The following is a 13,438-nucleotide window of genomic DNA, read 5'->3' as shown; positions in this document are numbered from 1 at the left end:
GTGGCCGCATGGGATGAGGGGGGGGGGGGGCGTGCGCGGTCACTGGCGCCCATTTCAGATCTCCCGAATAAGGGAGATGGAGCGCCTTGCTCGGCCATTTTACGGCTAATTGTATTCATGCATAAAATGTTATATATATATATATATATATATATATATATATATATATATATATATATATATATCAGGCAGTGTCTTCAGTGAATAATAAAAATTGGCTTGAGTGAACGAACGTACGAAAACTTTTATTGTTCCAACGTTGCGGCCGGGGTCCGGCCTTCGTCAGGGAATGCAATCAAGTTGGTTAGTTCTGCGCTTGTAATATATAATATTATATAGATATATATATATATATATATTATATATATATATATATATATACTATATTATATATATTGTAGTGGAGCAGGCAGTATGCAACGACCGAGTATGCGCCTGTGGACGCTGAGGACGAGAAACGACCCGCGTTCTGATTGCGCGAAGAGCCTGTGCCGCCTTTTGCCAGCCTTGCACTGTGTCAGCGTACGGTCCCTTTTCGTCGCGACTTTCATTTACCACCAATAAACCTCATCACATTTGTGGAGGTTGCTGAGATTCCAACCAGACCTGGAGCTCCGCTCTCGCAAGTTGGCCGAGCGACCACCGGACAACATGACTGACGCAAGTCACTGCCCAGCCAGCACCACCGGCTGTCCCGACCCCCTGCCCCGCTCTACCCGTCAGCGAGACCCGCCCATCTTCAGCGGAAGTGGTGAGCACGACGTCGAAGACTGGCTCTCCTGTACGAACGCGTGAGGCGCTAGCAACAAGTGGGATGACGACTCTAAGCTCGGCTACGTTATCTTTTACTTGGCTGACGTCGCTAAACTTTGGTTCACCAACCGCGATCTCCAGTGTTTACTGAACGCAAGGGCATCGTTCTCCCATTTGCCGTGCTCACAATTGCCTCTGGGTCAACCATAATGCTGGTTACAAACCCCGCACCTACCCCATTGCCTTACTCCGTGGTGAAAACTTTAGGATCTGTACAACCTGTCGACCACATCGATGATCTTGATCTTCCCGATGACACCACATGTTGTCACACTGCCTCAATCACTCCTGTATCTCAGCCATCAAGGTCGTCAGCGTTCGACAGCGCCATTGACGAAAACCTCTCCCCCTCTCATCGCCGCCACTTGTTGATCTCCTTAACAAGTTTATCTTTTCTTTCGACTGTCAACAACCTTCGTTAGGCCGCACCACGACTATCAGTCATACTATCGACACCGGCTCCCACTCGCCCCTGCGACAGCGGCCTTACCGCGTTTCCGCCGAAGAGCGCCGCGTCATTACGGAGCAAGTGGATGACATGCTTCAACGTGGAGTCATACAGCCTTCTCAAAGTCCTTGGTCATCACCTGTGGTATTGGTCAAGAAAAAGATGGCACCATTCGATTTTGCGTCGACTATCGCCGCTTAAACAGATTACAAAAAAGGACAGTCTACCCGCTACCGCGAATAGACGATGCTCTTGACTGTTTGCAAGGCGCCGAGTACTTTACATCCTTGGATCTGCGTTCTGGGTATTGGAAGGTGCCAATGGCTGAGTGTGATCGCCCTAAAACAGCCTTTGGTAACGCCCCGATGGCCTATATGAGTTTAAACGTCATGCCATTTGGGCTCTGCAACGCGCCTGCAACATTTGAGCGCTATGATCGATACCATCCTTCGCGGCCACAAGTGGAAGACTTGCTTGTGTACCTGGACGACATAGCAGTCTTCTCCGCAGATTTCCCCGACACACCTTGCTCGTCTGCACGAAATTCTCACGTGCCTAACTTCTGCGGGCCTACAACTTAACACCAAGAAGTGCCATTTCGCAGCACGGAAGCTAACCATCTTGGGACATGTCATCTCCAAAGACGGCGTTCTTCCGGATCCCGATAAGCTTCGAGCTGTCGCCGAATTCCCAAAAGCCACACCACGATGAAAGCCCTCAGAAGTTTGTCGCCTCTGCTCCTATTTTCGCCGCTTCGTGCGTAACTTCGCGTCCATCATGCCACCTTTGACGAGTCTGCTTGCCACCACCAAAGGTATATCTGCATGGTCACCTGCATGTGATGACGCATTTCGCCAGTTGCGCCGCCTGTTGACCTCACCACCTATCCTTCGTCACTACGACCCCACTGCTCCCACAGAAATTCACACCGATGCAAGCGGCGTCGGTCTTGGCGCTGTTTTGGCACAACGCAAAGGCACCCAAGGTGAATACGTTGTCGCTTATGCAAGTCGCACTCTAAAGAAGGCTGAATTAAAAGTGCTTGGCGATCATCTGGGCATTGACGAAGTTTCGCCCGTATCTTTACGGCCGTCCTTTCGACGTGGTTACAGACCACCACGCCCTATGTTGGCTTTCCACCTTGAAAGACCCGTCGGGACGCCTGGGCCGTTGGGCACTTCGGTTGCAGGAATACGATATTCGTGTCGTCTATCGTTCCGGCCGCAAGCATGCGGATGCTGATGCACTCTCCCGCTCGCCAATAACACCAGATGTGGCTTCTCTGTCGCCCCACGTTACCACCTTGTCACCACTCAGCACCAATGACATGCTTTCGGAGCAGCGTAAAGACCCACACCTTGCCTCGTTGCTCGACTACCTTACCGATCCGTCTGCTGTCCCTTCGACGAGAGCGCTACGCCGTCAAGCAGTCCACTTTTCCGTGCGAGAAACATTCTGTACCGCCGCAACTACATGCCAGATGGTCGGAAGTGGCTCCTTGCTGTCCCTAGCCATATGCGCTCTGACATCTGCTTGATTTCCACGCGGATCCCCAAAGTGCTCACAACGGCGTCCTGAAAACCTACGAAAGGCTGCGTCAGCGATATACTGCGAGGAATTGTATCGCTTTGATGCAGAAATACGTTCAGTCTTGCCCCTACATTGCCAACAAAGCAAGACACCTCGCGACACCTTATGGCACGTTGCAGCCGCTCCCGTGCCCGGCTCGCCCATTTGACCGCGTGGGTGTCGACCTCTACGGCCCCCTCCCGTATAGTGGCTCTGGAAACCGGTGGATTATTGTCGGCGTCGATCATCTACGCGCTACGCTGAGGACTGCAGCTCCCCGGCAGCGACCGCCCGCGAAGTTGCACTCTTCATTCTACGCAGCTTCATTCTACGCCACGGTGCTCCGCGGGAACTACTCAGTGATAGGGGTCGCGTGTTCCTGTCGGAGGTCGTCCAAGCCCTCCTCGCTGAATGCAACATCATTCACCGGAAATCCACCGCCTACCATCCACAGACAAATGGTCTCACCGAAACGGTTCAACCGCACACTCGGCGACATGTTGAGGATGTATACATCCTCAGACCACACCAACTGGGACCACGTACTACCTTTTGTTACGTTCGCTTACAACACCGCGACGCAAGCGACTACCGGCTTTTCCCCGTTCTTTCTCTTGTACGGCCGCGAACCTTCCCACCCACTGGACACCATACTCCCGTACCGGCCTGATGCCTCTGAGTGCACTCCAGTTTCTGAAGTCGCCAGATACGCCGAAGACTGCCGTCAGTTGGCTCGTTCCCTGACAGGTGAAGCACAAGGTCGACAAAAGACGCGACATGACGACGTTCATCACCCAGCCCCTACGTTTCCTCCTGGCTCCCTTGTTTGGCTTTGGGTTACCCCCCCACGTCCCTGGCCTATCCTCTAAACTTCTGGCGCGGTACCATGGTCCCTACCGTATCATTCGTGCACCTCGCCGGTGAACTACCTCGTCGAGCCCCTAACACAATCGCCAATTTGCGCTGTCGAGGACGCGAGACCGTACACGTCGACCGTCTCAAGCCCTACTACGACCCCCTCATTCTACGTACTCCCTGAGTCGCCAGGATGGCTACGCTTCACCCCGGGGGTATTGTAGTGGAGCAGATGCACGACCGAGTATGCGCCTGTGGAGGAGGACGAGAAACGACCCGCGTTCTGATTGCGCGAGAGCCTGTGCCGCCTTTTGCCAGCCTTGCACTGTGTCAGCGTACGGTCCCTTTTCGTCGCGACTTCATTACACCAATAAACCTCATCACAATATATATATATATATATATATATATATATATATATATATATATATATATATATATATATATATATACACACACACACACGTACAGGGGTGGTCAAAAGTTCCCAGGCCGCAACGCCCTGCCGAGGAGCGACAGTTCGCTGCTATCGCGAAAGAAGAGTAAAATAACAGCCACACAATGTGAATAGCGTAACCAAGGGGTGGTTTAAAGCTTCCCACTCATTACAAATGGCTCAATCATGCTTGTGATCATCCATCACAGCAACAGCAATGTGCATGTGCAGCTACACAGGCAAGCATATTGCCTTAGAGGCGCATTTCCTGGGACGCGTGCTCTCTTCTTTGTGGCTGCTGCGCATCCACGATGCTGATTCTACTGTATGCGACGGGCATGTGGCGTGAGTAAATTACACGTGTTGACTATTTTAAAGACGATAGTCTTTCTTGGGGAACTTAAACGCAGAAATTTTCGTCTGTCTGTCTGTCTGTCTGTCTGTCTGTCACGCGATTCAGCCACCTGGCCAAAGTTTAACCACTTGATGAACGCCCAGCCATGTTGAACTGGTCGCGCCGTTCATACTTGTGAACATTGTCGATCAAAAAGCAAATGTTACGCATATCTGAGGCGCAACGTCAATACGTAAGTATTAGGTGGTGTGTTCCTTTACTAGAAAACACATAGTTACGTAATTCTAAAGACCGTAGTGTTTTTTAGGTTGCGCTGAAGATGCGGGTGCGCTGAAAATGCGACGGTATGCACAAAAAAGCCCTCTTCTGACGATATGGTGCTGCCACCGGTTTCCCGACGTATTGCCAGATGGCGTTCATATCTCACGCAGCGCCTCCTCTATCGTCTTTCGACGACATTTTGCAGCGAAGCACGCAGATACGCGGCCAATTTTTTTTTTACTTCTGTGCTGTTAGGTCGGCTCGCCCGAATGAAATACTCATCCGTCCTTAGGGGATTACAATAGCGCTCGATTCGCCGCTACTAAATACATTTGTGGCGTTTTTTAGGAGCTCGGCAGGTTCTTAAGCTGGGGCAATGTACCGCGTCGTAAGCGTAACCTTAGTTCCATAGGCGACCGCTACAGGCGCAGCTCGCGCGAAAGAGAAGTCTTCTTTCTCTTCTTCTTCGAGCGACTTGATGATATTAACGCAGGCAAAACCACAAATAGCATAGCCAACTGTAGCATGCGCACGCTCGCGTGAAAGAGAAGTCTTCTTCCTCTTGCTCTTCGAGCGCCTTGATGACATTAACGCAGGCAAAACCACATTTCCTCGATTTCCTCGACCACACGTTCGGCCACAGCTGCAAGGTCTGCGACCGCTTGTGGTTCGACAACAACCTGACCACAATCGCTACTCTAAAAAATTGGCCGCGTATCTGCGTGCTACGCTGCAAATCCCGCCGAAAGACGATAGATGAGCGCTGCGTAAGATATCAGCACCATCTGGCATACGTCGGGAAACATGAGCTTGTACAGAGGGTTTCCTTCTTCCGTGGCATAGGGCGTTCGTCGCCGTCTTGCATATTCAACGCAGCCGCATTTTCAGCGCAGCCACCATTTTAAGCTCAGCTTCAGAAACTAGGGTCTTTAGAATAACGTATCTATGTATTTTCTGGTAAAGGAACGCACTACGTAATACTTACGTAGTGATGTTGCGCCTCATTTATGCATAATGTTCGCTTTTTGATCGACAATGTACACAAGTATGAACTTACAAACCAGTTCAGGATGGCTGGCCCTTGGGCAAGTGGTTCAATTTTGCCGGGTGGCTGAAACGGGTGAGGCGGACAAACGGACCAAAATTTCTGCGTTTAAACACTATTGTCTTTAAAACGTGTGACATTTTATATGACAGTAGAGGAATTGTATGGAGCATTCACGCTTTACCCACCCGATTATCTCCGAGCCAGCTCCTCAATCATCATTCACTTCGTGGATATGGCGTGATTTTTTTTCTGAAAGAGCCAAGTCTATTTTAACTGAAACAGAAAAACGCAGTTTTCAGCTACTGATGGTCAGCCTGCTCCAACAATTTTTGGCCACTGTGCTCATGTCACCAAAATACCTCAAATCTATATTGCGGCTAAAATCTATGTAGCCCAATATCGTCGGTATTCAGGACTAAAATTTGGATTTGGTTCTTACAGGTTGGAACAGTTCATTTGGGCTTGAATTAGCTCGTAAACGAAGTCTAATTCGCAGCCAATGAATGATACAGCAATATTCCGCAACATGGTTAACATCATACTTGTGCTTACGTCGGTGCCGTCCTTTGTTGCATAGATGTAATGGCGATGACTAGACTTGTAGAACGAGTGGTCCTTCCAGGCAAAATGCGCACCATTCTGGGCTGTGGGCGGCGTTTTCTTGCTCTTGGCATCTATTTGACGCCTTCAAAAAATGCTTCAGCTCTTTCTTCTTAGCTCGTTGTACGTCGCACCGTTTCGTATCACTTCTTCTTCCTCAAAGAATAGATCGGTGCCCAATATCTTTATTGCAGTTGTATTCCACTTCAAATATACCCTCTTGGTTCGAAAGAGGAACATGATACTGTAGTGCAAAACTCGAAAAGAAACACTAAGAGGCACAAAGAAGTAGGAAAGACGGCCTCTTTGTATTCGAGTTTTGCCCATTCAACATCATGTCCTTCAGTAAGCATACCAACTGCCCCCCCCCCCCCCAAAAAAAAAAAAAAAAAACTAATTCTAGGCGGAAAACACGCTAGCGAACTAGCTAGGACACAACAGAAACAGATTGGATGCGGCCGTGTTGGTTGTTTTGGTCACGGTTGTTGATGCAGCGCTGGTTTAATTGATCTGGCTCAGTTTGAGTGAAACAGGTGCAGATTTGGCTTACTTTTGATTCTAAACTGCTCTCTTGAGTTCCCGTTAAAATAAGGCATCGCCCCATTTTGATTGCAACTGTACAAAATGTGAAAGATACTTAGGCGCGCTTTACGCTCCCGTGAAATTTAACTAGTTGCGGTTTCTGGATTTGGTTCGTTTAGAAAAAAAAACGCCACATTTTTGCTTCGGTTAGCAAATTCCGCTTGCATAAGGCAAAACAAGCGTAAAAATTCGGGGCTCTCGTCTCATCTAATGCAGCATCGAAAGTAAGTATTTTCCAAGTTAAATTGGATCGTCAACTTAATTTTTATGCGACGCGTAATGTTGAGCAACGCCGGTCTGGTATGACCACAAGCATGGCATGAACATGGCTCCGCGAATATACAACGCAGAAAATATACGCACTCCCCGCAATTCCCATACCGCATGAAGTGTGAGGTATATACTATAGACGATTTTCTGCAGCGGCGCATGGGCGCTGCCATGTTTGATCACGAGATCATAACTGGCCTTCCCCCGGCCACTTGCCCCAGCCAGCGCATTCGGCCAGTGAATCGGCCGTGGCCGTACCACACAAGCTGGTTGCAGCAGGGTGTAAACAAGTCACATGCTTGCGCAACAAAACATAGTTCTGCATGTTGAGACATTTGCGTTAGTCGGGTAAGAACTACACCGCAGCGATAAGTGATATGTCTAATCTTCGCATTTATGGCGTATGCATTAAATTGTTTTATTAATTGTTATATAGTAGCTGGGGTTACAAGCCAACATGGCAGCACCCATGCAGACGCGACCGCCCGCTTCTATCCGAGCTCTCGCTTGATACTCGCCCACTGTCCTCACAGCAATAAATAAAGGGTGAAGTCGGCCATCGCTCTGTGTCAGCTCACGCGGGGGAAAAAGCGTCAGGTATGCTTTGTCTTTATTATTGAGATCAGCTGTGTTTATTTAGTCATGCCTGCTAAGCCTTGTCTGCTAAGGGACGTCGATCCTAGGCAGAAGCGAGAATGAGCATGCGTGGCTGACTTTAGAAGCTCACTACATGAGGAACCACATGAGATTACCACGTGAGAGCTCAGCTTTCTATCAGCGATGCATACTTGTCCCTCCGTTCATCTGAGTACGAATTCTGGTCGATCACCGACTTCATCTTCATTTCACTTGTGTTTAGAACTGCTGTTGTGTGCGCATGTGCTGTGAGGCTGCCTTGGCCGTATATATGCGTTTGACTTCGAAAGAAGTCAAGCAGTTCATAGTCAGCGCTTGTGTGTGCCGCGTCTTTTCTGTGTGGGGCGCCTTGTGTGTTTGCGCTGCTTCTTTTACCTCAGGCATAAGGGACCCTGTGAGATTTGCGCCGGCATGATTACGTCATCATGCCGTCACTGCACGAAGTCACACGATGACGTGATCATTTCACATCGGTCAAAGGGGGTCGATCCCAGAGGCACTGTAACCGGGCGGGGGGGGGGGGAGGGGGGGGGGGGGGAGACAGACAAGCGCTGTCTGTCTCCCCTCGCTTGTCCTTCGTTCATTTTTCGCGCTGTCAATATATTGTGCTGTGTAGTACCAACTAGCTAGCCCAAACCTTCACGCTAATAAGCCACCTTCGCAGTGTGGAATGGCTTCAACAGATTTCTGTGTCTGTCCTTGCGTTGGTCATATTGAAAAGCACAAACTGAATAGGCAACCACAACAGAGATTTATACAGGCTGCCTTTTTTTTAGACAATACAGTTTTTAATAAAAATCCTATGACAGTAGGCACCTGTCGTTTTAGCACACGAAATCCACGTCGAGGCGGAAATACTTTCCCGCAGTTAAAATGACACTGTTGCGACTAATTAACAAAAACTCGTTAATTATCTTTTTAACAGACTTGAGGGCAGGTGTCTATGTTACAAAGTTGTAGTGCGTGCCAATTTACGGCATACCTGTTTTTGAGAAATAACAAAGTTGCACGTAGTTCGAGAATTTCTGCATCGAATTTTAGGGGCGCAATCGAAACTGATCGCGCAATAAGCGCCGCAGGAATGCAACAGCGTCGACGGCAGAATGTCGTGCAAGCGGATGCTTGGGTGCCAGAGACCAAGGAGGTTAAAAAAAATGAGACTCAGCTGCGGGAAACGGAACGCCATCGCGCGTTCACAGCTCTAGAGTGAGTGAGTGAAGAAACTTTATTTCCCTTTTTAAGAAAGGGGAGGAGCCGGAAGGGAGAGAGGGAGGTCTGTGATCCAGTCCCAGTAAGCGTCCATCACCACTTCGTGTGGCATAACGTCAGACTACCAGTCGTGGTAGGCCTCCGCTATCTCCTCAGCCCACCTCAGGACTCTGTCCTGGAGAGTCGGATCGGAGCTGCGCAGGGCAGTCTCCCACAGCTCCTCACTACTAATTAACTGTTTGAGAGTGCGGGCGGGAGATTTGATGGGACACTGCGACATGATATGCGAGAGATCTGCTATCTGGACAGGGCAGATGAGACACTTGGGCGCCGGGTATGTGGCAGGGAAAAATAAGTGGAGAGTTCGCGGTGAAAGAAATGTGCGAGTTTGTAGTTGCCGCCACAATATTTCTCTCTGGCGCGTGCTAGGCAGAGAAAGAGGTGGATATGTTAAGCGTTGGTGTCTGTAATGTGTGCAAATTTCGTGAAATGTGATCAGCGAGTCTTTATGGGTGTCTTGTGAGGAGTTATTGGGCCCTAGAGGTTGGCGCACATTTGCGGCCACTCGGTCTGTGAATCCTCGAGCAGCTGCATGAGCCATTTCGTTTCCTCGGAGTCCTTGATGTGCTGGAGTCCAGACTAGGGCGATGTTGTTTTGTGGTGGGTGAGCGACGAGTAAGGAATGCGCGGTATTGGTAATATAACCACTACTGAAGTTCCGGATAGCTGTCTTAGAGTCGCTAATTATGACATCGCAATCGGGTAGCCCCGATGCGAGTGCGATGGCGGCTTCTTCCGCGTCGCCCGCCGAGATGGTCTTGATTGACGCTGAACGAACAATGTTGCCCTGGTTGTCCACGACCGCTAGGACATAGCGGTGTTTAGTGGTGTAGGCGGCGGCGTCCACACAGTATACTCCTTCTGCTTGGCCGTAGCTGCGTTCTAGCTTCTTGGCTCGAAGTTTCCGGCGTTCGATGTGAAATTCAGGGTGCATGTTTATCGGTAGCGGTGGGATGTTGTACTGATCGTGTATGTTCGGAGGAATTTGATGTCGTTTGTTCTCGTTGAATGGCGGAGCGTAGTGGAGCTGTCTGAGGATGTCACGGCCAGCTTCAGTGGTGGTAAGTCTGTGGTATTGGGATGATAAATGAACCTCAGTTAATTTTTCAAGGGTATTGATTGTGCCTGTGGCCATAATTCTTTGTGTGGACGCTCTAATTGGAACACTAAGAGCGACTTCGTATATCTTGCGAATCAAACAGTTTACAGTTTCCTCTTCCTTCCTAGAGAGCGACAGATATGGTAGCGCAAAGGTGATTTTGCTTAAGACAAAAGTCTGAATGAGCTGAATCAGCTCCTTCTCTCGAAGCCCTCCGTGTTTGTTGGAGATTCGCCCTATGAGGCGGAGCGTATTACCCACTGTTGTTTGTAGTGTTTGTAGGGTATGGTGATTTGCTCGGTTGCGTTGAAGGTACAGCCCTAGGACCCTAATTATATCTACCTGGGGTATAGGGTGTCCTTCAACTGTGAGTTGAACATTCGGGGGCGACGTCTTGAAGCGTCTAGTAGGAGGTAGAAGGAGAAGCTCTGATTTCGTAGGGGAGCACCTGAGATTCAACTCGTGGCCTACTTGCTCAATCTCGTGATGCCGTTTGCAAGGTGTCTTGAATGTGGCCATCAGACCCACCAGTCATCCACAGCGTGATATCGTCCGCGTACAATGCAAATCTGAGGTCCGGGATCTTCTTTAATGTAAGAACTAAAGGGCGCATAGCCAAATTGAAGAGGATAGGGGACAGCACTGCACCCTGGGGTGTGCCAGTGCTTCCTAAGCTTATCTGGCCAGACTGTTCGCTGCCTAACTGAAGCGTCGCAGTGCGATTCGTGAGGAAGCTGCGTATATAGCGGTAGATTTTCTCTCCGCAGTTTATATTGTTAAGTTCGCGCAGAATGGCTAAGTGGGACACATTGTTGAAAGCTCCCTTGAGGTCTAGGCCGAGCAATGCTTGTGTGTCACGTGTGTCACTCGGGTCAATAATGTCTTGTTTGATTCTTAGCATGACATCCTGGCACGAAAGAGAATTGCGAAAGCCAGTCATCTCCGAAGGAAAGAAGTGATTATTTTCGATGTATTTGGTGAGGCGTAAGTGGATGACGTGCTCCATGATCTTCCCTATGCATGAAGTGAGCGAAATCGGACGGAAGTTATCGATATGAATAGGTTTATTTGGCTTAGGAATGAAGATTACCTTGGCTACTTTCCATTGTTGGGGTATCTTGCCCTTCTCGAGACAGTGGTTGTAATATTCAGTGAGTTCGCTTATTGACTGGTCTCGACCCCACTACGTCTAGGACCCATAGCAACAGCCACATCAATAAGCTACTACATGACCACGCAGCGGACCTCTCGAGCCTGTTCAGCAACCTGGCCTCCAAACACATGCCCCCTCCTACGCAAATCCCCATGCCCGATTATGTTGGTGCACCAAACGAAGAACTTGGCAGGCCCATCACAGAAGCGGAGGTTCGACATGCCCTCAACAAAGTGCTAACTACCACAGCGTCCGGTCCAGACTCGGTGACAGCTATAGAAGCTACGAGCTCAGCCTCTCGCGTTCCTGAAGCGCCATGTGGTATATGCGTGAGCACAAACGCAGATTACTGGGGAGCGCAAACCTCGCCATTTCTGACCTCAAATACGACGCTTTGAAGGAGCGCATGTCGAGTGCTTATTATGTGCATGTTGACACCTTCTTTGCGCGGAATTCACCGTATATGCTGTGTCCATGTGTATGGTAACTACTACAGCTACCACAAAGGTTTTATCGTGATCATGTCATCGGGATGCAGATGTGCCACCAGGCGTCAACGTGGTTGCATTCACATCAAACGATGCTATAACTGCCAAACACCAATAGACATTGTGCAAGCTCTCGTATATCATTGTACAATAAACATTCAACTATTTCTGTAAGGACACTTTCCACTTTTGTATTATACCGATTCCTATGACGGATGGATCAACCATGCTTTGTTTTTTTTCTGCAGCCGCATCAGTAATGCAGACTTCAAAAGTTTTTGATAAACGTGTATTATCGCTACAATGAAAGGAAAAACTTGCCTATAAATGGTGCATAATATTCCCTGATTAGGCCTGAAAGAGAAACCGCAAGGAGCAAGTGTTAGAACGGTCATCCGGCTCACACTTGCACTGAATTCTTGAACATACACATTTACAACACTTTCTTTTTTTTTTGTTAAAAGCATTTAATGACTTTTCTGAAAGCTTTGTCGGCCGTATGGTAATAAGCTATAAAAATCGTGATTAATCAGTCGTTCATTTGTAACTTGTAAATACGATGGAGGAAACAGTTGCACAGACCGACAGGAAACCCGACCTCGTCAAAACTTGTTGCCACCGTTGTAAGCATTGTTTTTTTGCATGTGTGTCTGCGTGTATTTGAGAGGAGCGGTGGAAAAAAGGAAATGACGCATCCTGTGCAGTGAAATACAGGTTTGATATTACCATTTCTACCTGGAATGCTAACACCAGGCTGACTGTTCGATGGAAAGTAAGGATATTTTTAGATGCTTCAGCGGCACGTTATCTATGTCGGCGCAAATCAAAGATGATTAGATAGATAGATAGATAGATAGATAGATAGATAGATAGATAGATAGATAGATAGATAGATAGATAGATAGATAGATAGATAGATAGATAGATAGATAGATAGATAGATAGATAGATAGATAGATAGATAGATAGATAGATAGATAGATAGATAGATAGATAGATAGATACTTTCCGACAATGCGAGTATCATTTCTGGGACATGTATGTATTAACGCAGTACGGAATCGCGGTATACCGCGATTCCGTGATTTATTTATTTATTTATTTATTTATTGGGATCGAATCCTGGCCGCGGCGGCCGCATTTCGATGGAGGAGAAATGCTAGAGGCCCGCGTACTTTGATTTAGGTGCACGTTAAAACGTCTGACTGTAGAAACCTCCAGCGCCGTCTACTGCGGCGTCCCTTATAATCGTATCGTGGTTTTGGGACGTCAAACCTCAACAGTTATTGTTAACTGTCCGTCTCCTCGTTAAGATGATCCAATGCGTCTTCACTGCATACGCAGCTCCGTTATGTACCCTCTCCCTCATAGGGCTCGCTCATACATGAAGCCCACCGGATGATACACAATCCTTTTTCTATGGAATGATGTGGGAGGGATTTTCACAGCAGCCTCTCATTTTCTCTGCTTTGTTTTATCTTCGGCCGCACTTCCGCCACAGTGCATTAAAAAGAAAAGAGAGAAAGCGCCCTGCATAGCAAAAAAGATGCAAACGT

This window comes from Rhipicephalus sanguineus, chromosome 10 (genome assembly GCF_013339695.2).
Source record: "Rhipicephalus sanguineus isolate Rsan-2018 chromosome 10, BIME_Rsan_1.4, whole genome shotgun sequence".
Taxonomy (NCBI): Eukaryota; Metazoa; Arthropoda; class Arachnida; order Ixodida; family Ixodidae; genus Rhipicephalus; species Rhipicephalus sanguineus.
The sequence above is the reverse complement of the archived record's forward strand: the minus strand, read 5'-3'. Positions refer to the sequence as shown.